The sequence below is a fragment of the Oncorhynchus clarkii genome, chromosome 28 (genome assembly GCF_045791955.1).
Source record: "Oncorhynchus clarkii lewisi isolate Uvic-CL-2024 chromosome 28, UVic_Ocla_1.0, whole genome shotgun sequence".
Taxonomy (NCBI): Eukaryota; Metazoa; Chordata; class Actinopteri; order Salmoniformes; family Salmonidae; genus Oncorhynchus; species Oncorhynchus clarkii.
Genome location: NC_092174.1, coordinates 14791438 through 14818955, shown reverse-complemented (window position 1 = coordinate 14818955; position 27518 = coordinate 14791438). Strand labels below are relative to the sequence as shown.

At 41.6% G+C, this 27518-nt stretch overlaps 1 protein-coding gene across 4 annotated transcripts in view; it reads left to right on the top strand.

The window, feature by feature from the left end:
- The first annotated feature begins 20228 nt into the window (after positions 1 to 20228).
- The window catches only part of LOC139387442 (protein FAM110B-like), a 46899-nt gene continuing 39609 nt past the window's right edge, over positions 20229 to 27518 (top strand). For 3 of the 4 annotated variants that reach the window (XR_011629167.1, XR_011629166.1, XR_011629168.1), the window contains exon 1: positions 20289 to 20380. The gene's annotated coding sequence lies outside the window, so the exon portion shown is untranslated. Of the gene's footprint in view, positions 20381 to 27518 lie in introns of all 4 variants that reach the window. The other variant, XM_071133620.1, reaches the window with a different exon arrangement.

Genomic DNA, 27518 nt, shown 5'->3' with positions numbered 1-27518 from the left:
TCTCCATATGGGGGGACTGCAGCTCCATGCCGCTTTACTCACTTCCTGTTCTGACTAACCACAGGGAGTAACACCAGTGAAAAAATTCCTGAACTTCTGGTGTAGAAAAAACTAATACACAGATTTGTTTCTGACCATGTGATTTGATAAGGTTGAACTCCATGCACACAGAGCAGCGTTTTCCTAAACTAGGGCGTGACACCGCTTGATTTGAAAATGGGGTCGCAAGAGAAACTCCGATTTTCTCTACAATGTGACACTCGGTTAATAAATATCCACTAAATGCGGTTGTGACAAACACAGAGTGTTCTGTTAAATTCCTACAAATGTGGCTCTAACTTTTGAATAGTTGGAGCTATAAGCCAGGGGTACTCAAGTACTATTTGAGAAGGTTCAGTCACACACATTTCCTAGGTGGCAAAAGTCTGAATGGATAGTGTCATTTATCGACGTAGTAACAAATCCCAACCTGGCAACCCATGCGACCCCAAACTGTTCAAACCCTTCTTGTTGGCAGAGAGAACATTTTGCAGTTTTCAAACTAATTGCCTGTAATTCTACATGTTTTGCCATGGGGCTGGGAGAAAATGTTGCAGTTTGAAAGGATAATTTCCAGTAATTCTACATGTTTTGTCTTATGTGGGCTTATATGACACCAGTGGTCGAGGCCCGACTGACAACACAACCGGCGGTCTGTATTGACCCCGTTCTGGGTCCGAATCCAAATTGGATTTGATTTGGTCCGCTATAAGCTATTATGAACCCATTCCTGAAAACTAGGACTCCCAGGAACATGTATACTACCTGTCAAAAGTTTTAGAACACCTACTCATTCAAGGATTTTTCTTTATTTTTACTATTTTATACATTGTAGAATAATAGTGAAGACATCAAAACTATAAAATAACACATATGGAATCATGTAGTAACCAAAAAAGTGTTAAACAAAACAAAATATATTTTACATTTGAGATTCTTCAAATAGCCACCCTTTGCCTTGATGACAGCTTTACACACTCTTGGCATTTTCTCAACCAGCTTCATGAGGCAGTCACCTGGAATGCATTTCAATTAACAGGTGTGCCTTGTTAAAAGTTCATTTGTGGAATTTGTTTCTTCTTTTTTCTTCTACGTTTGAGCCAATCAGTTGTATTGTCACGAGGTAGGGGTGGTATACAGAAGATAGCCCTATTTGGTAAAATACCAAGTCCATATTATGGCAAGAACAGCTCAAATAAGCAAAGAGAAACGACAGTCCATCATTACTTTAAAACATGAAGGTCAGTCAATAGGGAACATTTCCAGAACTTTGAAAATTTCTTCAAGTGCAGTCGCAAAAACCATCAAACGCTATGATGAAACTGGCTCTCATGAGAACAGCCACAGGAATGGAAGACCCAGAGTTACCTCTGCTCCAGAGGATAAGTTCATTAGAGTTACCATTCTCAGAAATTGCAGCCCAATAAATGCTTCACAGAGTTCAAGTAACAGACACATCTCAACATCAACTGTGTGAATCAGGCCTTCATGGTCGAATTGTTGCAAAGAAACCATTACTAAAGGACACCAATAAGAAGAAGAGACTTGCTTGGGCCAAGAATCATGATATCCTTTGGTCTGGAGTCCAAATTTCAGATTTTTGTTTCCAACGACTGTGTTTGTGCGATGCGGTGTGGGTGAACGGATGACCTCCGCAGGTGTATTTCCCACCGTGAAGCATGGAGGAGGAGGTGTGATGGTGTGATGGTGCTTTGCTGGTGACACTGTCTGTGTTTTATTTAGAATTCCAGGCACGCTAAACCAGCATGGCTACCACAGCATTCTGCAGCAACACGGTATCCCATCTGGTTTGGGCTTAGTGGAACTAAACTTATTTTTCAACAGAACAATGACCCAACACACCTCCAGGCTGTGTAAGGGCTATTTTATTGAAAAGAAATGATGGCGTTCTTTTCAGATCGTAAAGCAGTCTTACAGTCAGACAGATTTGTAATAGACGGTCATAGCCCCAAATAAAAAAAAGTCAACATTCACTGTTGATTGTGCCACTTTTTTTTACCAGGTTTAAAATAGGGTCACGGACCAAAAAAAGTTTGGGAACCCCTGCCACAGGGTCTATGACTAACCTGGTCTCAGAGTTTTTCTTGTCAGAAAAGAACTGGCCCCCCAAAAATGCCCTCTGTCTCTCACATAGACACATTTTCACTTAGCTACCTTTTACCACAGTGTAAATACCAAATATATACTTTATTGGAGGGCAAGACTAATAGCACGCAATGAATAAAAGAGTGAAAAGGACTAGTGCCCGCTAAAAGCAAACCTTTGGTGAGTGCATCGCGGGCGGTTTATGCAATTTTCAGCCACAATACTGTTTTGATATCAATCTTTCATGATTCAACACACTCTGTCTCTCTCTTCCCAGAATGTCCTCTGGATGTACTCTCTGAACCCTCTTTATAAATTCATCATCTCTGCTGAGCTGAGGGAGAAGGCACGGTACAGTTCCTCATGTTGGCCACGCAGTTTAGTCCCCCCCCCCCCCCAACCACCCTTTTCCTTTGTAAACCTTTAACCCAACTCTATGACCTTTGTCCTAGTTGTTTCAGTTATTTTAGACAGACTGAGAGAGATTCTTAACTTGGTAAAATACAAATTAAAACCCTGTAAGAGGCCAATATAATAGTTTTCAGACCAAAACAAAACAGATTCTGACTGTAGTTCATTCATTTTGTTTCATTCCAAATGAGATTAACATGGATAGAATCTAGATTACTTAGATAAATCTTGTGTATCACCGCAACATGCATGCCTCCTGCACGTGCGCTCTCTCTCTCTCTCTCTCTCTCTGTCTCTCTCTCTCTCTCTCTCTCTCTCTCTCTCTCTTTCTCTCTCTCACACACACTCCCTCTCTCTCTTATCTCTCTCTCCCAGATTTCTTTCCCTCTCGCCCTCCTCCCTCTTTCTCTCCTGGTGCTAGTTCAGCAGACGCTTCCTTCTTGAATGAGCACTTCCTCCTCGGGGCCCTGTGATCAGTGGGGCGGCTGTTATGAGGAATGTGGAAAGGAGAGCATCAGCACAATGATCTCTCTCTCTCTCTCTCTCTCTCTCTCTCTCTCTCTCTCTCTCTCTCTCTCTCTCTCATCTCATTCTCTTTCACTCTCCCCTCTCTCATTGTTTTCCCTCTCCTTTTCACTTCATCACTCTATATAATCCCTCTACACTCTCTACCCTCCCTTTCCTCTCTTTCTCTCTACTTTTCTTTACCTCACATGCTACTCTGATCTCATGAACTGCATGGTCAGGACACTGTGGATATTAACATGGCTTTGAACTACTCTAACCACCTGCTATTTCTGGTATAGCACTGCACAACGGCACCATACCTTTGCATTGTGTATTCTTACTCTCCTACAATAGCGTGTCAGTGAGTTTTTCTAAAAACAACATCCAAGCAGGGATATGATGAGCAACCTCAAATGTTCTCCTCCGGTTTCGAGCAATACCCAATGTTATGAATAATACATCATATATGCTCCAGTCTTACAAATCATTTGTTTACTGTGACCTTAGAGAACATCTCTACTTTATGAATACCAGACAGAGCCCAGCACCGGCCCTGATTGGTGGATGCGTGAGTTTCTGTGAGTGGGGTCCGTTCAGTACTGTTGTCTGCCAGTTCTCTGGGAGAAGAGAGTGTGGGAACATGACCTACATTATACTGGGGATTGGTTGCAGATGCAGCCTCGGTGCCGTTGTAGCAGGGAGCTGCTATTGAATCAGCAAAAACCCAGGCTTCCTCTGAGGTTTGCCCCCAAGCACGAGCTCTCTCCCTGGGAGGAGGTGTTGTGTGTCTCTTTATGTGTACTCTATCTTACTGTGCACGGGATATGAGGAGGGAGAGAGACAGAGACAGAGAGGGACATAGAGAGAGGGAGGGGGAGAATGCGGAGAGATGAATCAAATCACATTTTATCCATTTCAATGCATTGTAAACAACAGGTGAGAGAGAGATAGAGAGAGAGAGAGCTTCCATCGTATTATAATTCACCGCTGCGGGAAATGCCCTCACACTGATATCTGTCTAATACACAAGACACTTGTAATTTCATCCATTTGATATGAAGTCGTTCATTGAAATATATACAGTCAAATCAAATCAAATGTTATTTGTCACATGCTTCGTAAACAACAGGTGTAGACTAACAGTGAAATGCTTACTTACGGGTCTTTTTCCAACAATGCAGTGTTAAAGATAATATATGAATAAATACACTGTGAATAACAAATAACAATAATGAGTAAAAATAACATGGCTATGTGCAGTGGTACGATGTGCAAGGGTACGAGGTAATTGAGGTTAGCTATGTACATATACTGTAGTTAGGGGTGAAGTTACTAGGCAACAGGATAGATAATAAATAGACTGAGCTGTAGCGTACTGTATGTGGAGCAGTAGCAGCAGTGCATGGTGTAAGTGTGAAAGTGTGTGTGAGTGTGTGTGTAGCATCAGTATGCATGTGTGTGTGGGCGTATGTAGTGTGTGTGTGTTTAAAAAAAAAGTAACCTTTATTTAACTAGGCAAGTCAGTTGAGAACAAATTCTTATTCACAATGACCGCCTACCCAGGCCAAACCCGGACGACACTGGGTCAATTGTGCGCCGCCCTATGGGACTCCCAATCACGGCCGGATGTGATGCAGCCTGGAATCTAACCAGGGACGGTAGTGACGCCACTTGCACTGAGATGCAGTGCCTTAGACCCCTGCGCCACTCGGGAGCCCATGTATGTTGTATGTCAGTTTAAGTACTGCATATGTGAGTTTGTGTGCATAGTCAGTGCAAGAGAGGTAGTTAAAAATAGAGTTGATGCAGGTAGTTCAGGTTGCCATTTGATTAGCTATTTAGCAGGCTTATGGCTTGAGGTAGAAGCTGTTCAAGAGCCTGTTGGTTACATACTTTGTGCACTGGCACCGCTTGCTGTGCGGTAGCAGAGGGAACAATATATGGCTTGGGTGACTGTAGTCTATGAAAAATGGTTGCGCCTTCCTCTGAAACCGCTAGTTATAGAGGACGGATGGCAGGGAGCTGGGCTCAGTGATGTACTTGGCCGTACTCACCACCCTCTGTAGCCCGTTGCGGTCGGGTGCCTTGTAGTTGCTGTATCAAGCGGTGATGCAGCCAGTCAAGATGCTCTCAATGTTGCAGCTGTAAAACCTTTTGAGGATCTGAGGGCCCATACCAAATCTTTTAATCTTTTAAGGGAGGAAGAGCCGCTGTCATGCCGTCTTACCACGTCGTGGTGTCAGAAAATGTGATGGTGGTTTTGGAATCGTGCGCAGTCACACAGTCTTGGGTGAACAGGGAATACAGGAGGGGACTAAGCACACACTCCTGAGGGGCCCCCGTGTTGGTGGTCAGCGTGGCGGATCTGTTGCTGCCTGTCCTCACTGCCTGTGGGCGGCCTGCCATAAAGTCCAGGATCCAGTTGCATAGGAAGGTGTTCAGTCCCAGGGTCCTGAGCTTGGTGATGAGCTTAGAGGGGACTATGGTGTTGAATGCTGAGCTGTAGTCAGTGAACAGCCTTCTTACAGAGGTATTCCTTTTCTCCAGGTGGGTGAGGGAAGTGTGGAGTGCAATAGAGATTGTGTCATCTGTGGATCTGTTGGGGCGGTATTCGAATTGGAGTTGGTCCAGGGTGTCTGGGATAATGTTGTTGATGTGAGCCATGACCAGATTTCAAAGCATTTTATGGCTATAGATGTGAGTGTTGAAGGCAAAAGGCATTTAGGCAGGTTACCTTGGCATTCTGGGGCACAGGGACTATGGTGGTCTGCTTGGTATTACAGACCAGGTCAGGATTAGGTTGAAAATGTCAGTGAAGACACTCATCAGCTGGTCAGTGAAAGCTCTGAGTACACATCCTGGTATTCTGTCTGGCCCCGCTATGGAAAGTGAGATAACACAGTCATCCAGAACATCTGATGCTCCCACGCATGGTTCAGCGTTGCTTGTAGGAGGCATTTAGCTCGTCTGGTAGGCTCACGTCGCTGGGCAGCTTGTGGCTGGGTTTCCCTTTGTAATCCATGATAGTTTGCAAGCTCTGCCACATCTGTCAAGCATCAGAGGATTCAATCTTAGTTCTGTATTGACCTTTTGCCTGTTTGATGGCTTGTCGGAGGTATAACGGGATTTCTTATAAGCGTCCGGATTAGTGTCCCGTTACTTGAAAGCGGCAGCTCTAGCCTTTAGCTCAGTGCGTTTGTTGCTTGTAATCCATGGCTTCTGGTTTGGGTATGTACGTACAGTCACTGTGGGGATGTTGTTGTCAATGCACTTCTTAACTACTAAAGCTGGTGATCGATGTGATAAACTCCTGAATGTTATCGAATGAATCCTGGAACATTTTCCATGCTGTGCTAGATAAACAGTACTGTAGTTTAGCATCCTCTTCATCGGACCACTTCCGTATTGAGCGTGTAACTGGTACTGCCTGTTTGAGTTTTTGCTTCTAAGCAGGAGGATAGAGTTATGGACTGATTTGCCAAAGGGAGGGCAAGGGAGGACCTTTTATGTGTTTCTGTGTGTGGCGTAAAGGTGATCGATATTTTTGTTGCCTTTGTTGCCTTCTGGGAAAAATGTGGTAAAACGGATTTCAGTTTCCTTGCATTAAAATTACCGGCCACGACAAATGCCGCCTCTGAAAGTACATTTTCTTGTTTGCTTATGGCCCAATAAAGCTAGTTGAGTGGAATCTTTGTGTCGGCATCGGTTGTGGTGGTAAATAAACAGCTACGAAAAATATAGATTAAAACTCTCTTGGTAAACAGTATGGTATGCAGCTTATTGTGAGGTATTCTAACTCAGGTGAGCAAAAATGTGAGACCTCCCTAACATTAGAGATCGCACACCAGCTGTTGTTAACAAAGAGACACACCTCTCCTTCCTTCGTCTTACCTGAGTCTGCCGTCCGGTCTTGACAATGTCATTTTCAGGTTATGGGAATTTGTTTCATTAGGTTAGTTATTTTGATTTAGAAATGTTTGAGGGGATACCACTTATTCCAACCAACATAACATGTTGTCATAATGCTTGTGTCCATAAAAACAACATCTCAATTTATACAACAGGTGGGTCCAATCCTGGATGCTGACTGGTTAAAACCGCATTCCAGCCGGTGTCTATTCCACAAGTTACCACCGGCTAAATCTATGACGTTGAAATGCTTATTTATTCTGTTCCATCTGATTGTGCAATCCAGTGTCTCATCAGCTCAGCCAGGCAATTTACAGTGCCTTGCGAAAGTATTTGGCCCCCTTGAACTTTGCGACCTTTTGCCACATTTCAGGCTTCAAACATAAAGATATAAAACTGTATTTTTTTGTGAAGAATCAACAACAAGTGGGACACAATCATGAAGTGGAACGACAATACTGCAACGACATAAACAACTTATTGTAGAGGTGACGATAGTGACGGTGACATAATTTATCGTGCGTTGTTGTTTACATGTTTCGGATGAAAACGGACATCATATAACCTGTACCTCTTTTCTCCAAAGCACAGCTTTGGTTTGAGTTCAGTTATCTGCCGGCAAAACGAACCAGGGCCCGTCTTCCATGGAAAAGGACCCAGAATGTACCACACACTGTAGTTTAATCTACTGTTGTACGACGATTGACAGCTAATGATGGTGCTGTCACTGCTATCTATAATTGCTCCTGTAACCACCCTAGTTTCAGGGCTTTTAAACATATTCAGACTGCACTGATGAACTGCTTTGCCAGGGAAAATCGAATCAACATCTCACATACCATCTCACATTGCCAGCAGCATGCCAGCAGCATACCACCCTGCATACCACTGCTGGCTTGCTTCTGAAGCTAAGCAGGGTTGGTCCTGGTCAGTTCCTGGATGGGAGACCAGATGCTACTGGAAGTGGTGTTGGAGGGCCAGGAGGAGGCACTCTTTTCTCTGGTCTAAAAAAATATCCCAATACCCCAGGGCAGTGATTGGCGACACTGCCCTGTGTAGAGTGCTGTCTTTCGGCTGGGACGTTAAATGGTTGTCCTGACTCTCTGAGGTCATTAAAGATCCCATGGCACTTATCGTAAGAGTAGGGGTGTTAACACTGGTATCCTGGCTAAATTCCCAATCTGGCCCTCAAACCATCACGGTCACCTAATAATCCCCAGTTTACAATTGGCTCATTCATCCCCCTCCTCTCCCCTGTAACTATTCCCCAGGTCTTTGCTGCAAATGAGAATGTGTTCCCAGTCAATTTACCTGGTAAAATAACAGAAAAATAAAACATAAGGAGCACACCATTCACAACAGTAAACCCCACACAACTGGATGAAGTGATGTCACTCAATAACAATTCCAGGTTTTAAAAAACAAGATTGAGGCTCCTAACTAACTAAGGTTTATGCGTCGGTTTAAAGGGTGTCTGGTATTGTTTTTGTTGTACATCTCACTGCATTCCTGAATGCAGACTTAATTTGACAATGCCTGCTCTCCGTATTAGCGTTCAATGAACCAACAACACGTGCTTTGGGCCAATCGATATGGGAAAACTCAGTCAACCGTGTTGGTTTACATTCACACCCCTCGGCTCTGACGTTTAGAATAGATGAATCCTGATATCAACAGGGTCACTGACCAACTTCAATTCGTTTCATTAATGATTTGTTGTGTAAGCCTCAATGGAGTGTCATTGGAAATGGATCCTCTTCATTTGAACCTGTCAATTATTCTCAAGTGTCCTTCATGTCCCCCTAACACCCGTGTTACATATTTCTAACATCATGTGACATGCATTTTTCTTTTCTTGATCAGAATAATGTTTGGCCTTTTTTTGTGTATGTTCCTATCAAATCAAATCAAAACAATCTGTATTTGTCCCATGCTTCGTAAAAAAACAGGTGTAGACTAACAGTAAAATAAAATGCTTACTTATGGGCCTTTTCCAACAATGCAGATAGCAAAATTCTTAAAAAAGTAACAATGTCATGACAATAATTCTGGTGTTCCAGCCGGGTTGTGTAATTGCTAAGTAACAATGTAAAGGGTGGAAAACAGCCCTCCCTTTCAGCCCAGCGCATGTACTTACTGTAATGAATCTCGACACATTCCCCATTCCTTTACATCTCCCTTACCAAAATGAAGAGACAGGGCCCTACACTGAATGGCTACGAGGGGAAGTCTAAATTAAATTAGATATTGTGTTGATACTATTGGACTTCCTGTCTGTACAGTATATTGTCTGCTTTCACAACATCCAGTAACACAGTGGGTCATGCTGCGATATTAGAAGATAAGGGATTTAGATCTGTAGCTGCTACAGTATGTCTATTGTTTGAATAAATATGAATTTCATCAACATTGTGATCTCTCTTTATGAAGTCCGCTTATAGGCACTGGGAGAACACGATTTATGAGGGCCATACTATGCAATGAATGTGATCTGACACCCAACCCACAAGCACAAGATGAGGCCACAAGTTCAGAATCCTAGATGTCGCAATTCCTTTGGCTCAACTGCAGTCTATAGGTTCAATGAGGCATTTGTCTTGGTGATGTAAACCAAGAAAAATGCAAATCTATTTCCTTTCAGTTTATGCAACATTTTAGACCCTCTCTTGATTTGTGTGAAAGAGAGGAGAGCACCCGCCTTTCCCCAAATACCCTGCTGTCTAATCAAGTCTGTAGACAGACAATAGGCTGCCTGACTTAACCGTTAATGGATAAAAAGTGTTAATAGACTGTAACTGCAGCCATCTCTCTCTCTCTCTCTCATCCATCCATCCATCCATGCATCCATCCCTTTCTCAATGCAACACAATTTCAATTTAAGGGCTTTACTGGCATGGGAAACATACTGTATGTAGATAATAAACAAACGTGAAATAAACAATAAAAATGTACTGTTAACATTGCACCCACAAAAGTTCCAAAAGAATAAAAACATTTCAAATGTCATATTATGTGTAAATAGTTTAAGTACAAAAGGGAAAATAAATAAACATAAATATGGGTTGTATTTACAATGGTGTTTGATCTTCACTGGTTGCCCTTTTCTTGTGGCAACAGGTCACAAATCTTGCTGCTGTGATGGCACACTGTGGTATTTCACCCAATAGATATGGGAGTTTATCAAAATTGGGTTTGTTTTCAAATTCTTTGTGGGTCTGTGTAATCTGAGGGAAATATATGTCTCTAATATGGTTATAAATTTGGCAGGAGGTTTGGAAGTGCAGCTCAGTTTCCTCCTCATTTTGTGGACAGTGTGCACATACCCTGTTTTCTCTTGAGAATCAGGTCTGCTTACGGCGGCCTTTCTCAATAGCAAGGCTATGCTCACTGAGTCTACATAGTCAAAGCTTATCTTAAATTTGGGTCAGTGGCAGTGGACTGGTATTCTCTGTCCATTGTCTGTGTTCTTTTGCCCATCTTAATATTTTATTTTTATTGGCCAGTCTGAGATATTATTTTTATTTGCAACTCTGCCTAGAAGGCCAGCACCCCGGAGTCGCCTCTTCACTGTTGACGTTGAGACTGGTGTTTTGAGGGTAGTATTAAATGAAGCACCAGTTGAGGACTTGTGAGGCGTCTGTTTCTCAAACTAGACACTCTAATATGGGGCGGCAGGTAGCCTAGTGGTTAGAGTGTTGGGCCAGGAACCGAAAGTTGCTAGATCAAATCCCCGAACTGACAAGGTATAAATCTGTCGTTCTGCCCCTGAACAAGGCAGTTAACCCACTGTTTCTAGGCCGTCTTTGTAAATAAGAATTTGTTCTTAACTGACTTGCCTAGTTAAACAAAGGTTAAATAAATACAAATATATATACTTGTCCTCTTGCTCAGTTGTGCACCGGGGCCTCCGACTCCTCTTTCTATTCTGGTTAGAGCCAGTTTGTGCTGTTCTGTGAAGGGAGTAGTTCACAGCGTTGTACAAGATTTCCATTTCTTGGCAATTTCTCACATGGAATAGCCTTAATTTCTCAGAACAAGAATAGACTGACAAGTTTCAGAAGAAAGTTCTTTGTTTCTGGCCATTTTGAGCCTGTAATCGAACCAACAAATGCTGATGCTCCAGATACTCAACTAGTCTAAAGAAGGCCAGTTTCATTGCTTCTTTAATCAGAACAACAGTTTTCAGCCATGCTAACATAATTGCAAATGGGGTTTCTAATGATCAATTAGAATTATAAAATGATAAACTTGGATTAGCTAACACAACATGCCATTGGCACACAGGAGTGATGGTTGCTGATAATGGGCCTCTGTACGCCTATTCCAATACAAATCAGCTGTTTCCTGCTACAATAGTCATTTACAACATTAACAATGTCTACACTGTATTTCTGATCAATTTGATATTTTAATGGATAATTATCTTTGCTCTTCTTTCAATAACAAGGACATTTCTAAGTGACCGCAATCTTTTGAACGGTAGTGTATGTATAATTTTTTGTGTGCTCTAGGGGAACAGTGTCTAGATGTAATTTGTATTTGTGGTCCTGGCAAATGGACCTTTTTTAGAACACCATTATTTTTGTTTTACTGAGATTTACTGTCAGGGCCCACATCTGACAGAATCTGTACAGAAGATCTAGGTGCTGCTGTAGGCCCTCCTTGGTTGGGGACAGAAGCACCATATCATCAGCAAACAGTAGATTGACTTCAGATTCTATTAGGGTGAGGATGGGTGCTGCAGACTGTTCTAGTGCCGTCGCCAATTTGTTGATATATGTTGAAGAGGGTGGGGCTTAAGCTGTATCACTGTCTCACCCCACGGAAAGAAATGTGTATGTTTTTTTTTGCCAATTTTAACCGCACACTTGTTGTTTGTGTACATGGATTTTATAATGTCTTATGTTTTTCCCTCAACACCACTTTCCATCAATTTGTTTCGCTGACCCTCATGCCAAATTGAGTCAAAGCTTTTTGGAAATCAACAAAGCATGAGAAGACTTTGCCTTTTTTTGGTTTGTTTGTTTGTCAATTAGGGTGTGCAGGATGAATACGTGGTCTGTCGTACAGTACTTTGGTAAAAAGCCAATTTGACATTTGCTCAGTACATTGTTTTCACTGAGGAAATGTACTAGTCTGCTGTTAGTGATAATGCAGAAGATTTCCCCAAGGTTGCTGTTGACACATATCCCACATATTATTGGGGTCAAATTTGTCTACTCTTTTTTGGATTGGGGTTATCAGTCCTTAGTTCCAAATATTGGGGAAGATACCAGAGATAAAGATAATGTTAAAGAGTTTAAGTATAGCCAATTGGAATTTGTGGTCTGTATATTTTATCATTTCATTGAGGATACCATCAACACAACAGGCCTTTTTCGGTTGGAGGGTTTGTATTTCTGTCCTGTAGTTCATTCAATGTAATTGGAGAAACCCCCACCACCCATTTCTCTCTCTCTCTCCCTCTCTCCCTCGCTCCCTCTGTCTCTACACCTCACCCTCTCTCTTTCTCCAACTCTCCACCCCTCTCCATCCCTCACATTCTCTCCCTCACGCTATCCCTCTCTCTCTAATCACTGCACAGTCATGGGCTAGGCATGGCAGCGGGATTGATTTTCAAGACCCTCCTCCTGACAAGGAGGACAAGGAGACCAACGGGGTGGTTTTGTGGGGGCTCACTTCTGATTAAATTCCACACAATCTTTGACTTTTCCTCTGAGGGTTCCACTCCCCCACACGTACCCGTCCACCCCCTCTTTATCCCACACAGCAGCTGGTCACAATGATTACAATAACACCCTGGGTGCTTTGTGACAAAGCCTAGATCAGACCTGGTAATGCCAGCAGTCACATGTGAGGGAGGTGAGATAGTAGCATAGCAGGGGGTGATCTCACTGTCTGGTCTCTGAGGTGTTGTTGTATTGAAGGGATGTGATACCAGGCACACTGTTGATGCTTGACTTATTAAAGGTCCTTTGACATCCAATTTATGATCTCTTTATGATTGATTAATTATTTTTTGAGTGAAAACCTTGGACATTATACTGTATGTCTGAGAAGCAGTTGATGTCAATGCCTTGCTCTCTTGCTGTGTTTTGTGGGAGAATCAGTGGTGTTATGGTACCACCTTAAATGTCCCGAACTCTTTGTCATACACCTGTAAGTCATCAGATGTGGTTGGCCCACTTCCGGTTGATCCATTTCTCCAGGTGGACATCAAATCTCACATAACACCTTGTTGCCCAAATAATTCAATAGAGAGCTCTAATGTCACTCTGGTCAAAAGTAGTGCACTATATGATACAGAATATGTTGTGAATTGAGATGCAGAATGAGAGAATAGTATCTGACACCCTTTCCCATTATATTAGATATTCAATACCAAAAGCCTCAATGTCTGTCCTGAGATGTCCTCTGTCAGAGAAGCAATCTAAGGATATCCTTGTCAAAGGAACGGCTCATTGAGTCTGAAAATCCAGTAAGATCCTTTTGCTGATTTCAGTCCAAGCATTGTTTAATAGATTTCAATTTTCATTGTTCCTCACTGACAGTCTCCCAGCAATACCCCCGCCCCCCATGCAGTCATGGCAACCCCTGGAGTGTCTGTGCCCATGGTACCCATCCCCCTCAGCTCAGAGGGAGCTGATGCCATTGTAGGACAAGCCTGGCACTGGTAGGGTTCCAGCAGGCCTGGCATGGGACACACGGGGTAGGGCATCCTATATGGTTATTTGTGTGACAGTGGAACAGAGCTTAGCGCCATGTGTTTCTGAAGATCCCTTTAGTGAGAGGGGGAATAAAGGAGCTGTAATCCTGTTGCATCTCCATAAATCCTGCAGCAATTAACATCAAAGAGGCTGGTGAAAAGGCAGATGGGATGTTTACTAAAGCCCCCAAGACAAAAATAGGTAATTAGTACCAATCTGTGATTGGCATGTCTAAATGACAAGGAAACTAGACTCTTAATAGTTTTCAAATGAGTCTGCTTGTATTCACAGTGATATAATTTGAGGATTTCACTTTTGAGATAAAACTATACTAAATATATATTCATTCACATGTCACCAAATAGCTGATTAAAACACATTGTTTTGCAATGAAGGTCTACAGTAGCCTCAACAGCACCATCTAGGGTAGCACCATGGTACAGCCAAGGGACAGCTATTTTCTGTCCTCCGTGTACATTAACTTCAATACAAAACCTAGGACGCTTATGGTTCTCACCCCTTCCATAGACTTACACAGTAATTATGACAACTTCCGGAGGACGTCTTCCAACCTATCAGAGCTCATGTTGTCCATCCAATTAAATCAGCTCGGGGCGGCAGGGTAGCCTAGTGGTTAGAGCGTCGGACTAGTAACCGGAAGGTTGTGAGTTCAAACCCCCGAGCTGACAAGGTACAAATCTGTCGTTCTGCCCCTGAACAGGCAGTTAACCCACTGTTCCCAGGCCGTCATTGAAAATAAGAATTTGTTCTTAACTGACTTGCCTGGTTAAATAAAGGTAAAATAAAAAAAATAAAAATAAAAAAATCAGAGAATGAATATAGTACTGAAAGCATAAGCTACAGCTAGCTAGTACTGCTATGCATAAAGTGTGGTGAGTTGTTGACTCAAAGAGAGAAAAAGACAATAGTTGAACAGTTTTTAAAATATGCTTTTTATTTATTTAAAATAATTATAGAGATGCAGCAAAGTGAGAGTTAGCTATATTTTGTTGTATTTTTTAAATTCACTTAGTTTACCATTAGCTTACTTAGCTAATGCAGCTAATTTAGCATACTCAACAACCTGACTAAAAAATGCCAGTTATGTTAGGTAGCTGGCTAAGGCTGTGTACACATGGATTGGATTGTGGGTTTCCTAACGTGTTAGTTATAGTTTGTTGACTATGACGTTAGCTAATATGGTGACAACGATGTAGGCTAGCGGTTAGCATTTATGTTATGAAGGTTTGGCTTGGATAGGGTTTTGCGCCTGGGCACAGACGGCTGTTGTGGACTGAAAGTCCACAAACGAAGGGAAATGGTGAAAGGAGGAGAGCGCGTAGATGTGAGAAGGAATTACACAACAAGCAAAATGATGATGCTATATGTGGCTGCTATGAAAGTGAACTGTGTGTGTGGGTGATCAAGGGTGTATTCATTCTGCCGAATATGTTGCAAAATATTTCTTAAACGGAACCAAACGGGGATGGACCTACCTGAATTTGTCCAAAATAAACTTGTTTTAGTTGCTAATCAAAAAGTTTTGCAACTGTTTGGACTAATGAATACACCCCAGATCAGCTAGACGCAGGCAAGAGTGTGCAAGGTGGTATTTAATGCGTCACTGTCTTTCACCTTGATTACTCCAATTTGTCTCTAGACCAGTGCACCTACGATATAAACTTAAATTTGTAGGCTAGGTTGTAGCAACCTCGTGATGGGTATAGGGAAAATTAGAGTATTATGTAGTAGCTTAAACCTATCGATGTTACATAGAGCTGGGAGAATGGAATATGAATGACAGTCATCCAGTTTGCTATAATACTTGTCAAACTCATTCCACCAAGGGCCGAGTTTCAGTGGATTTTCTCTCCTCCCTTGTACTTGATTGATAAATGAAGGTCACTAATTAGTAAGGAACTCCTCTTACCTGGTTGTCTAGGGCTTAATTGAAACTAAAAACCAAAAACCTGCAGACACCCGGCCCTGTGTGGAATGAGTTTGACACCTCTGCTGTAATAGAAATAAGGCCATGCTCATTAAAAAAAACAATTGTCCACACTAATCTTAAATGGCACCGACTGACACTGACATTATCATATCTTGTTAAAATGCACACCACACAAAGGCAAGTCACAAGGTACTTCTTTCAATTCAAGGCACAGATTGGATCATGCTCCCTAATGAATTCAATTTAGCATGAGATGGAAAGAATAATTTATGTGTAAAGCAATGTATATGCCAATGCCTGAGGATCACTGGGATATGGTTAGGGAAAAGGTTAACTGAACCATTAAATGATAGTGTCAAATATATATATATATATATTTTTTTTACTTCCTCTATTAAAGTAACTGCCTACTGAAAAATCACACTTTTAAAAGTTAACATACTGTTAACTCAATACACAAATAATTTTGTTGACTCGTCCCATCGTCGTATTTGTGGCCAAAGCATAAAATGGAGAAAAAACACTTTAAAAAAACCCACCTATCTCGAACAGACTGCTTGCTATCTCCTCATAGAGGATGACGTCATCCTCCTGAGGATGAGCTGGCCAATCAGAGGTTGACTTGCGTTAATATTTTTAACGACCATTATATCCCCACACCATTCTGTTTTTAGGGTACACCCCAACCATTCAAACACACAAAAACAGCTTTTTAATGTACTTAATCATTTTTAGAAGGAAAACCATTTCACTCATTGTAATTAAATTGTAATCACTCATATTTAATAGAAATCTGGAAACACTGGACAGTTACTTTAATGCTCTGATTAATGTGCATACCAGGCCAGCATGATTTGCCCATAGAAATAAAATGGATAGAAGGGGCCTCCCCATTCAAGTCAATGATGGCATAATGGATGGACTGGCAGCGTTTGCAAGTGTACCGTTCGGAGCAAAGCAGGAAGTAAAAGCAGAAAGTGTACCCAACCAATATGTGCTGTGAATTGTTGAAAAAACAAACATTCAATTTCACATCAGTTATCATAATTTGAATTAGCATTCTACATTACCATGGGAAATTATTGCATCACAATACCAGGCAGCCATAGCGAGTGTACCCATGAGTTGACCCTTCGCTAAGCCCCACCCCTTTAGTTACTGTTGCAACCTTCGACAACATTTTCCCAGGAAGCCAATTCCCCATTCTAACTAGTGGAGAAAACCCTTCACAATTATTTCAAAATGTGCATCTAATACACAATTAAACTAAACACAGACTACCCCTTGCTAATCAGGGTATGTTATGGTGAACTGTCATTACAATTGCTTCACGGGAACCTGGTAAAATTATGTAGTGTAGATAGCCACTGAATGTCACTGTCAGCACCAGTGGCGAATTTAGCATGTAAATCTTGGTGGGGCAAAAAAAAAACTACACAACATAACACTAAACAATACAATAATTGCACTATAAGGGTGACACAAACTGTTAGGGCCTACATAAAGCTGTCCCAACAACAGTCCCAACACCTTACTACTGCTACACCTCGCTATCTGCGGAGCCTTGTGTGGCAGCGAACCAGTTCATTCAGCCTCATTTACTGCCTTTTTAAAAAAACATAGCTGATACGGCTGACATTAAACAAATGTGGTTTCTACTGACAATTGAGATGCACAAACTATGGAATAAGGGAGTGGATAAGAAATCCGTAAATTAGATTACAACATTAATGGATGAGCTAGGACGGACGTTGTATATATAACTATTTGTTCAGCACTTTTGAAATATGCAGCAACAGAATTCAGAACATGGGTCTTTCTAAAGGTATTCTCCCTGGAAACCAAGTCAGAACCGTAGGATAAATAAAGGGGGCATATAAGCAGACAATGAAAGCTCTTACAATATTTGATGATGACATTTCTCTAAAACAGGCTATAAGCTATATGTGCACCACCAAGTTTGAACAGTAGGCTAAATTATGTGGGGAAAAGGGACCAAATGATTAGGGTGAGGCACATGGGCTACTAACAGCTTACTACACAACACACACGTAGTATTGCTTTCTTAGCTACAGTATATATATCTCTCTGGCATATTACATCATTTATGCAGTAGCATACAAGACATTTTTGGAAACACCTTGTTGTGCTTTGCTCACTTGAACAGGAAGGTGGCGTGACGGTCCTTCGTGGACAAACTTTGTCTTCAAAGTCTGGCATTATCTGGATGGTGCTTTCAAGACAACTGGGAACAAGGTCGAATCATGATGACATCAGGGATCTTCAGGTCGGAGCTCTAGAAAGAGGCCCAAGTTCCCGACTTGCAAAGTTGAGTTGAATGACCGTTCAAAACGTATTTTCCCAGTCAGTTTTTTCCAAGGTCTCAGAAGTCCAAGATTTCCCAGTTCTGAGTTTTGTTGTTTTGAGCATGGCAGAAGTCATGCTGGATTGACAGCATGGCCGATGTTGAATGTTTTTCTCTCCAATTTTGTGGTATCCAATTGTTACTATCTTGTCTCATCGCTACAACTCCCATACTGGCTTGGGAGAGACAAAGGTCACAAGCCATGCGTCCTCCGAAACACAACCCAACCCAACCCAACCAAGCCGCACTGCTTCTTTAACACAGCACGCAGCACCCAGCTGCATGGAGGAAACACCATGCACCTGGCGACCTGGTTAGCGTGCACTGCGCCCGGCTCGCCACAGGAGTTGCATGCGGCGCATGCGACGCTAGGCCAATTGTGGAGGTCTCTGGTGGCACAGCTAGCACTGTGATACAGCACCTTAGACCACTGCGCCACCTGGGAGGCCCTTGTTTGTCCTTTTTAAGCTTGGAAAAGAGACCCTTAAACCCAGACTTGGACCAAACACCCATTCACCTGAATAGCAGGCTAGTGATTGCTTTGCAATGCTTGCAGTTAGCCACTGATTCATTCCGAACCACTCATTGTTAAATGTGCAAATTTCCAACTTGTTGTGTAATGTTTATGTCTAATGGTCGATGAGCACAGACACGTTTTATCTATAATTAATATTCATTATTAATTTTCATATGACAAGGATTGTCGACTTGATTCATGATGAGGACTGCTTGTCTAGCTAAGATTTTAAAAGGGAAAGGGGATACCTAGTCAGTACAAGTACAACTGAAATGTGTCTTCGCATTTAACCAAACCCCTCTGAATCAGAGAGGTGCAGGGGGCTGCCTTAATCAACATCCACAGTGCCCCCGGGAACAGTGGGTTAACTGCCTTGCTCAGGGGCAGAACGACAGAGTTTTACCTTCTCAGCTCAGGGATTTGATCCAGCAACCTTTTGGTTAATGGTCCAGCACTCTAACCAATCCAATCAAAGCTACTGTAGATATAACATGATTTGATGTCATTTTATGTGTTGCAAATGACCTTGAGCCTTCATGGATGGGAACTTCTAATATAACTCTATGGCAGCACCCAAGGGGCTTGAATTTTCTAGCTCTACCTGTAGAGCTCACTGCAGTGACGTAGTGTCCCGGGAGTGACAGAACACTGAGAACACGGCGCAACTAAAAAACATGACCAACCCTTACGCTTCGTGTTTTCCAACGGCTGCCTCACCACCACAGAAAGCACTGAGCTAGGCTGAAACACCTGCATTTTAGAGCTGCCTTAATCAAGAAAGCAAAAAAGAGTCCAAGTTTGTATGCGGCTTTATTAACTCAATTATTTATATATATATATATATACATTGTTTGCAAACTGATATGTGACACGTATTAATGCCAAGATAACATGCAAAACAGGCAACACATTATTTTTTATTTTTTTAGCTAAACAGGTGGGGCTCAAAACAGATGGGTCTCTGCCCTACCCGAGGGTCGCTATTGGTCAGCATGCAGTCAAAGCTATAACCACTTTTAGAGCTAACTAGTGCTCTCCAATCGTATGCTGATGTCAACAGCAGATGGGAGTTGTAATCATAACATTGCTAACACACATTTTGAGAAAACAAGTTATTTTAAGTGGTTAGTGAGACTGAGCTAGCAAACAATAACAAAAGTATAATTTCATATTAGAAAAATATTCCATCAACAGGCTGCATTTCAGGAGTCACAGTAGCAAGTACTCCTGGTTCAGTGTTCAATTATTTAGCCATTTAAACATGTATTTAAAAAAAAAAAAAAAGGAATTTACCAAAGGCCTCGCTGGCTTTCATGCGATGTAAACGTGAGCTTGACCGAGGTGTCGGACTCGATCCATTGGAGCGCTGCGATTGGTTGCCCAACATTATGAAGCGGGGCATAGCGAAGGCTCAGGGTTAGAGGTTCAAAGGCCGTTCTATTCATTCTATTTCTATGTATCTAACTGTGCCTTGCGTTCATAAAAAAAGAGGTGTATCTTTTAAGAGAAAATGGAACACATCATATGCAATGGTAGGGGTGCACAGATCGACTGAGAATAAAACATACTCTCGAATCTCAAACACAATCATGTATCGTTAACAATCCATAGATATTAACACGAAATAATGTAGGAATAAGAGTTAATCACTCTTAGATGATTTATATGCAAGATAACTCGGAATATTGTCCTAGCACCCCCCCCCCCCCCCCTTCCATGGCGCAGGGATACAGACTGTACAGTCGCTTGTAGATTGCATTGAATGAGCTTGTTTGGCGTTTCCCTTGAAGCTTTGAGGCCATCCCCACACATTCCGTCTAACGGAAAGATACCGCAGCATCTTTTGTTTTCCTCCGCTGGGTATCAAGGTAAGTGTTTTACCTATGGTTTACCTGCTACGATTATATCTTCCGCACTGACTGACGTGGACATACATTCTTATGTCCAGTCGTTATTTTTCCAGAATTATCCACCAACGTAGGCTATACATCAACATGGCTGTTTGACTGATGTCGGGCTAGTCACTTACATTTTTACGACAAAAATATGATAAGGTCAGTCTGAGTGAAAATGTTAAAGTGTCCGACGTCGTGTTTCAAGAGCCATGCAATCACGAGCCAACGTTCGTACGTAGCCTACTCGGGTTGTTTTTAGGCTCACATTGCACCATACAGGTGGCTGTCATTTAGCTAAACTGGTGATCGAACGTTGCATCTTTGCGTTGTGCATCAGCCTGAAGCAGCAGGTCACAATGAAACGATGCTCCTAAACCTCAATGTCGTTCTTTGAGGTTTTAACATTTTTCATGATGGTGATTCGAGCGCTGGGGGGATTGCAGAGTCAGCATCGTTATTGTATGGGGTTATGAGCTGTGACATAATTCGAGTAATTGCCCACTAGCAAGCAAGAACACTTGGACTTGCCAGTCCACTGGGAACATGGCAATGTTATGGCTCCTCTGAGATATCTGTTTTGTCTGTGTTTTTAGGCTGAGACACTGTCATAAGATAAGTGGGAAATTAAGAGCAAGTGTAAGTTTGCATTGATCATTATTCAATGTAATATATTAGCATCAGGGCTGTAGCATGGAATGCATATAGTAACGAGTAAATATAGGCTACCGTGTTCACTTGTTCTGTTTGACATGTCATATCCGTTAGTTCACCTGTCTGTATACCCACTCCTCACACTTCACAATGAATAGCTGCTGGGACCCTTAAACTCTGTCTGAATCATTTGATCTAGAGAGCCTGGTACACAGCTACACACAACAGGTTTATGAATATTGAGATTGGAGTGTGTGTCTGTGTCCGTGTGTTCGTTGGGAGGTTGGAGTGGTAAAATGATTTGGGTAAGTGTCAGTGTGACTAGATTGTCATGACAAAACGAGTGAAAGGCATTAGGCTTGGATGACTTTAGCAGGAGCCCTTTATTTGAATGTTCCATCATACTGCCTGCATAAGTCATAAACATGACTTAGCTTGACAGAATAAGTAGCCTAATGACAGTATGTGAAGCATGATGCACTCATAATAGGTTTATAACAGAGACCAGCGAAGAGAAGCAAGTGGTCATAAACAGATGCATTTGGCCCAGGCCTTATCATTTTTAAGCTGGACACTGTTGTGATGCATATTGCATAACATCAATAGCTAACCATTTAGGCTAAAACCCTGACTGTGTGTGTAGTTTACCAACTCGAAGCAACACATTATGACAACGTCAACACATTCCATCCCTGATGTGTAATAAACCAATTTGAATTCCCCTGTTGATCACATTAAGATTAAACACTTCCCAGTCTCTCACCGATAAACTCTTCCCCTTTTTGGCTTGACCAAACACACACCCAGGCTGGCACAGTCAAGACAACAACAGCTGTTGATTCTAGTGTTTCTCACAAAAACGTGTTAGCTGTGAGGAATGCTGAACAGTGAAGAATACGGTTTGTTACGGGCATGACTGGCACGGACACCATGCCTTTGTTTGAGACAGAGAGAGAAAAGACTGCAGTGTTGTGTTCTGGGTCCAAAACTATATCTCTAACATATGGCCTCGAGATCAATGCCAGGTCAATGATGTTCGGGGTCACAGTGGTTAGATTATATTTATCCCACTATTCCCACAACAATGGATATGAAGTTGAGAGCAGAGGTCGACCGATTTAATTAGGGCCGATTACATTGCATTCCATGAGGAAACTGCGTGGCAGGCTGACCACCTGTTACGCGAGTGCAGCGAGGAGCCAAGGTAAGTTGCTAGCTAGCATTAAACTTATCGTATAAAAAACAATCAATCTAAACATAATCACTAGTTAACTACACATGGTTGATGATATTACTAGGTTAACTATCTTGTCCTGCGTTGCATATAATCAATGCGGTGCCTGTTAATTTATCATCGAATCACAGCCTACTTCGCCAAATGGGTGATTTAACAAAAGCACAATCGTTGCACGAATGTACCTAACTATAAACATCAATGCTTTTCTTAAAATCAATACACAGAAGTATATATTTTTTAAACCTGCATATTTGGTTAAAATAAATTCATGTTAGCAGGCAATATTAACTTGGGAAATTATGTCACTTCTCTTGCGTTCATTGCACGTAGAGTCAGGGTATATGCAACAGTTTGGGCCGCCTGGCTCGTTGCAAACTAATTTGCCAGAATTTTACATAATTATGACATAACATTGAAGGTTGTGCAATATAACAGCAATATTTAGACTTAGGGTTGCCACCCGTTCGATAAAATACGGAATGGTTCCGAATTTCACTGAAAGAATAAACGTTTTTGACACTATTAATGACCAAAGGCTCGTATTTCTGTGTTTATTATATTATAGTTAAATCTATGATTTGATAATAGATAGAGCAGTCTGACTGAGCGGTGGTAGGCAGCAGCAGGCTCGTAAAGCATTCATTCAAACTTTACTCCGTTTGCCAGCAGCTCTTAGCAATGCTAACGTGCTGTTTATGACTTCAAGCCTATCAACTCCTGAGATTAGGCTGGCAATACTAAAGTGCCTATTAGAACATCCAATAGTTAAAGGTATATTAAATACAAATGGTATAGAGAGAAATAGTGGATGCGTCATAATTCCTATAATAATTACAACCTAAAACTTCTTAACTGGGACTATTGAAGAACTGGGAATATTGAACCACCAGCTTTCATATGTTCTGAGCAAGGAACTTAAACATTAGCTTTTTTACATGGCACATATTGCACTTTTACTTTCTTTTCCAACACTGTGTTTTTGCATTATTTAAACCAAATTGAGCAAGTTTCATTATTCATTATTATTTATTTGAGACTAAATAGATTTCATTTATGTATTATATTAAGTTAAAATAAGTGTTCGTTCAGTATTGTTGTAATTTTCATTATTACAAATATATTTTTTTTAAATCAAAATTGGCCGATTTAATTGGAATCATTTTTTTGGTCCTCCAATCGGTATTGGCATTAAAATCATACTCGGTCGACCTCTAGTTGGGAGTAGTAGGCTACTCTGTGCTGTGCTATAATACACTACATGTTTGTTGCCCCCCCTGCAAAAGGATATAATTTAGGCTAGCCTACACTCTTTGCAATGGCCAGCAGCGAGTGCCAATGTCAAGATGAAAACACAATGTGCATGCTAACACAAATAATGTGCTTGCTGCCTCTCCATCCCATAAAAATGATTCAACATGACCACCATAATATAGCCTACAAATTTGCTTGCGCAGAAAAAAAATCAATAGGTCACTTGAAATATGTTCCGAAGCCTACATTTAGCTTAACTATTTGCCTAAATACTCAACCCCATATTAGCCTGCCTATAGTGAAAGACCAGTAGGCTAAATCTCTGTCATATGCGGTACTAGCTCAGGGATCAGGGGATGGTGGAGCCCTGGCTTTCTGAGGAATGCCATGAGGGTCAAAGCAGAGAGGCTCAGTAGAAATGGATGCTGTGAAGCGGGAACAGTTGAGTACACAGTCAGTCAGACAGACAGAACATGAACAGAACAGTAGTCAGTATGCAGCTCTGCCTGAGAGAGCGCCAAGGGACAGGGAGGGAAAGAGGACGTGGGGATGCTCTGTGGCTGAGGTAGAGATACTTTTTGTTATGAATACTGACTAGGCTGTGCCCCCCCCCCCCCCCGAGTCATTCTTTTGAGTGGTCGAAATGTTTAAACTCATAGGCTATTTTTCCATATATAGACACACCCTATGTGTTTTTATAAAACCAACTACTGTATATGTAAGCCACTGAGCTTGTCTGATGCTTTAAGCACACTGTGATTAAATAATTAAGACACACAAATGACTCAAGGGAGCCAGAGATCAAGATCACCTAACTAAACAAACCAAAAAATTGTTCCCGAACCACCACCTGCTACTGGCCTTCGCAGATTCTGCCATTACTCTCCCAAAGTTGCCGGTAATAGGCTAAACCAGGGATCGGCAACCTTTTCCATTTGGAGTGCCAATTTATCTTACCATTTCTACCGATCTGTGTGCCAGTTATGATTTTCTTATGCACATTTTCGTAGAACATTTATTATATAATAAAGTCTTGATCTCAATCATTGTCGTGGTTAATAACAATTATATCTAAATGAAAATGCTACAAATCTAAAAGCAACTTCAATTGCCATTGCCAACTATGTAAAAATAAGATCCCCATGAAATGGACAAAAATTAATGGCATCTTATTGGCATTGGGCGAACCAAGTACACAATCGCAAATACCACTCAAATGGACGGCAGTTCATCAAAAACATATTGCAAGTGGAACATGGCAAATACCAAGTGTCATACTCCAAAAATCCATAAGGTGGCAAGCCCGCTCCACCTTCCATTTGCCATATATGATCATAGGAAGTCGGCTTCCGAACCCAAAAGTCAGTGAACCATGTCCAAATGGCATATATACTATTGAAAGTACCAAATCAGGATGTTATGTCCATTTGCCATATATGATCATAGGAAGTCCGTTTCCGAACCCAAAAATCAGTGAACCATGTCCAAATGGCATATATAATGACCAAATTATATATATCACTATGATGAGCCCTGAATCAACCTAAAAGGTCTATTTGTCATGTTTGATCATAGGAAGCAAGAATTTCTCATTGATGTTGATTCAGCATGTCCATTTCCTAATGGGAAGTCATTATGGATTTACATTGGCAATGGACACTGTCAACTTACAGAAGAGCATGTTCACACTGACAATATAGCATATGTGTAATGGACACTGTCCAATCGCTCGTTGGTGTTGATTTCAGCCTGTCCATTTGGTGATGTTAAATCCCTCATTAAATACATTGGAAATGTACAATTTTACACTGTCCGTTTGCAATGTCTTACAATGGGCATTTACCATGACGACTTGGACATGCTCTAATATACTGCAGAAATGCCCAATTGACTGGCTCGTTGAACTCGGGATGGCCGAGCAGTGATAGTGGTTCCTCTCCATTGCTTGTTGATGTTGATTTCAACTTGTCCATTTGGTGATGGTAAATCCCTCATAAAATATATTGGAAATGTACACTGTCCATTTGCAATATAAAATGTACAATGCCAATATATTATACTGCCATCAGGCCAGCCATCAGTCAATAAGATATCATACTGACACCAAACTTATACATACTGACACCAAACTCACTTTGTCCAACTCTTTTAGAAGCAAACTATCACATATTTCAGAGTCGGCCCACAATTCATAGCGCATTCTGTTAAAACCATAAAAAAACATAAAAAAACAGGTTCATTCGAGCTGTGAATCCAGGGTCCAGTTCTGACATTATGTGTATGCCTAGCTGAGGCGACCCCGAATCCCGAATTTTGTCTCGATAGGTCATTCGTAGACCGACCAGCAACCTTAATTTAGTGCTGAAAATTCACATTTTCCAGGCGTTGCTACGGGGTCCCTGAAAGAGCTATTGGACAGAAACTTTAGGGTCCGTCTCTTGTGATTCTGGGACTTCTCATCATTTTCGCGACGTTAACAAGGAATGGAAGTTATTGCAAATGGACAAGGCTGTTTCTCAGCCTGAGAACCTTCTAGAGCCACAAAACTCACCGTGCACTACCGAATGAAGTTATGAAGTTTCAGAGCTCTAGGTCTGACGGTTCTGTGATGGTTCGTACGCAGGTAACTATTGCAGGCTCTGTGTGTCCGTAAGCCCCACAGTGTCACTCCACATTGACTGTGTGTGTGTGTATACAGAAATCACGTAGAGCTCCGAAACCTGCCGTAACTTGATCTATAACTTTTAAAAAACGATTTTGTTTAACCATCATCAAACGGACTTTAGATAAATGGCTGATTCTATTTTTCCTTACACTGTAGGTTTATGTACTTTGACGTGAAGCTGTCAAATTAGCACTGTATTACCGTTTTCAACCTTTAATCCCAGAAAATGGGCATTAACTCAAAGAGCATTGAGGCCTCAACGACATCTTGTTTCTGGGCTAAAAGTACATTTGGCTAAACCTGTGCTCACCGAATTTCGTCTTCGAAGTCTTTTCAGTTTACGAGAAACTGCCATGTCCATTTGGTGATGTTTTGTCCATTTGCAATATACAGCCAGTTGCCACCTGGTGGAATTTTCCAGTACAGCAGAAAAATGTCTCAAAATTGTACAAAAATATAACGCGGAAACCAAATGTCCTAGAGTCTTCATTTGATGACTTCCAGGAAGACCGGGCCCTGGGGGACGACCGAGAGGCGGTTGGTTGATTTAAAAAACACCCACGGACGTCTAGTAAGGGACCGTACATTTGTAATATGGAGATCCTCATCAAACATACGGGAAATGCCACTTGCATCACTTAATGTATAAACTTGAAACTTCAACTTGGTCCAGCCGTAAGCTAACAAACTTGCAACATTGTATAAAATATTCTAGACCCTCAAGAGTTTCCCCTGCCAGTGAGCTCTGGACAGACACAGCTGTAGGCTATTTGCGCACGGGATAAGAAGTAATCAGGTAGGCCTATTTTATGACATTTCCACCGGATCAGAGCATGGATCAGAGCATGACGGGCTATCGAAAGGGAGCGAGCTGGAAAGATTTTTCAAATAGGCTACATTGAGGGAACTATTGTCATTCTCAATGGATGTAAAAACAGACTTTGTTTACTTGCTGTTTGAGGTGAAGAAAAAGTTACTTTGAGAATCTCCACAGCTCATTAGTGGTGGTGAGTTAAGACAGAAATACTGTCAGATCCCCAAATGGGCACATTTATACGCCTACATGTGCACTCAAGCCAGGTAGCCTAGGCCTACTTCTATGCGTAGTCAGGTGTGCGTCCTTAGTCAACATTGACAGGAGCGCTCCAAACAAAACACAATGAATGACCTCGTAAATGGAATGAAATAAACCAAAACGTGTTTCTCACAAGTGTAGCCTAGTATGTGTTCTCTGCATACAACATGTCCACTCCAAAATGGAGAACAGTAAAATAATAGTAATATATTGAATGCATTAACAGAAATGA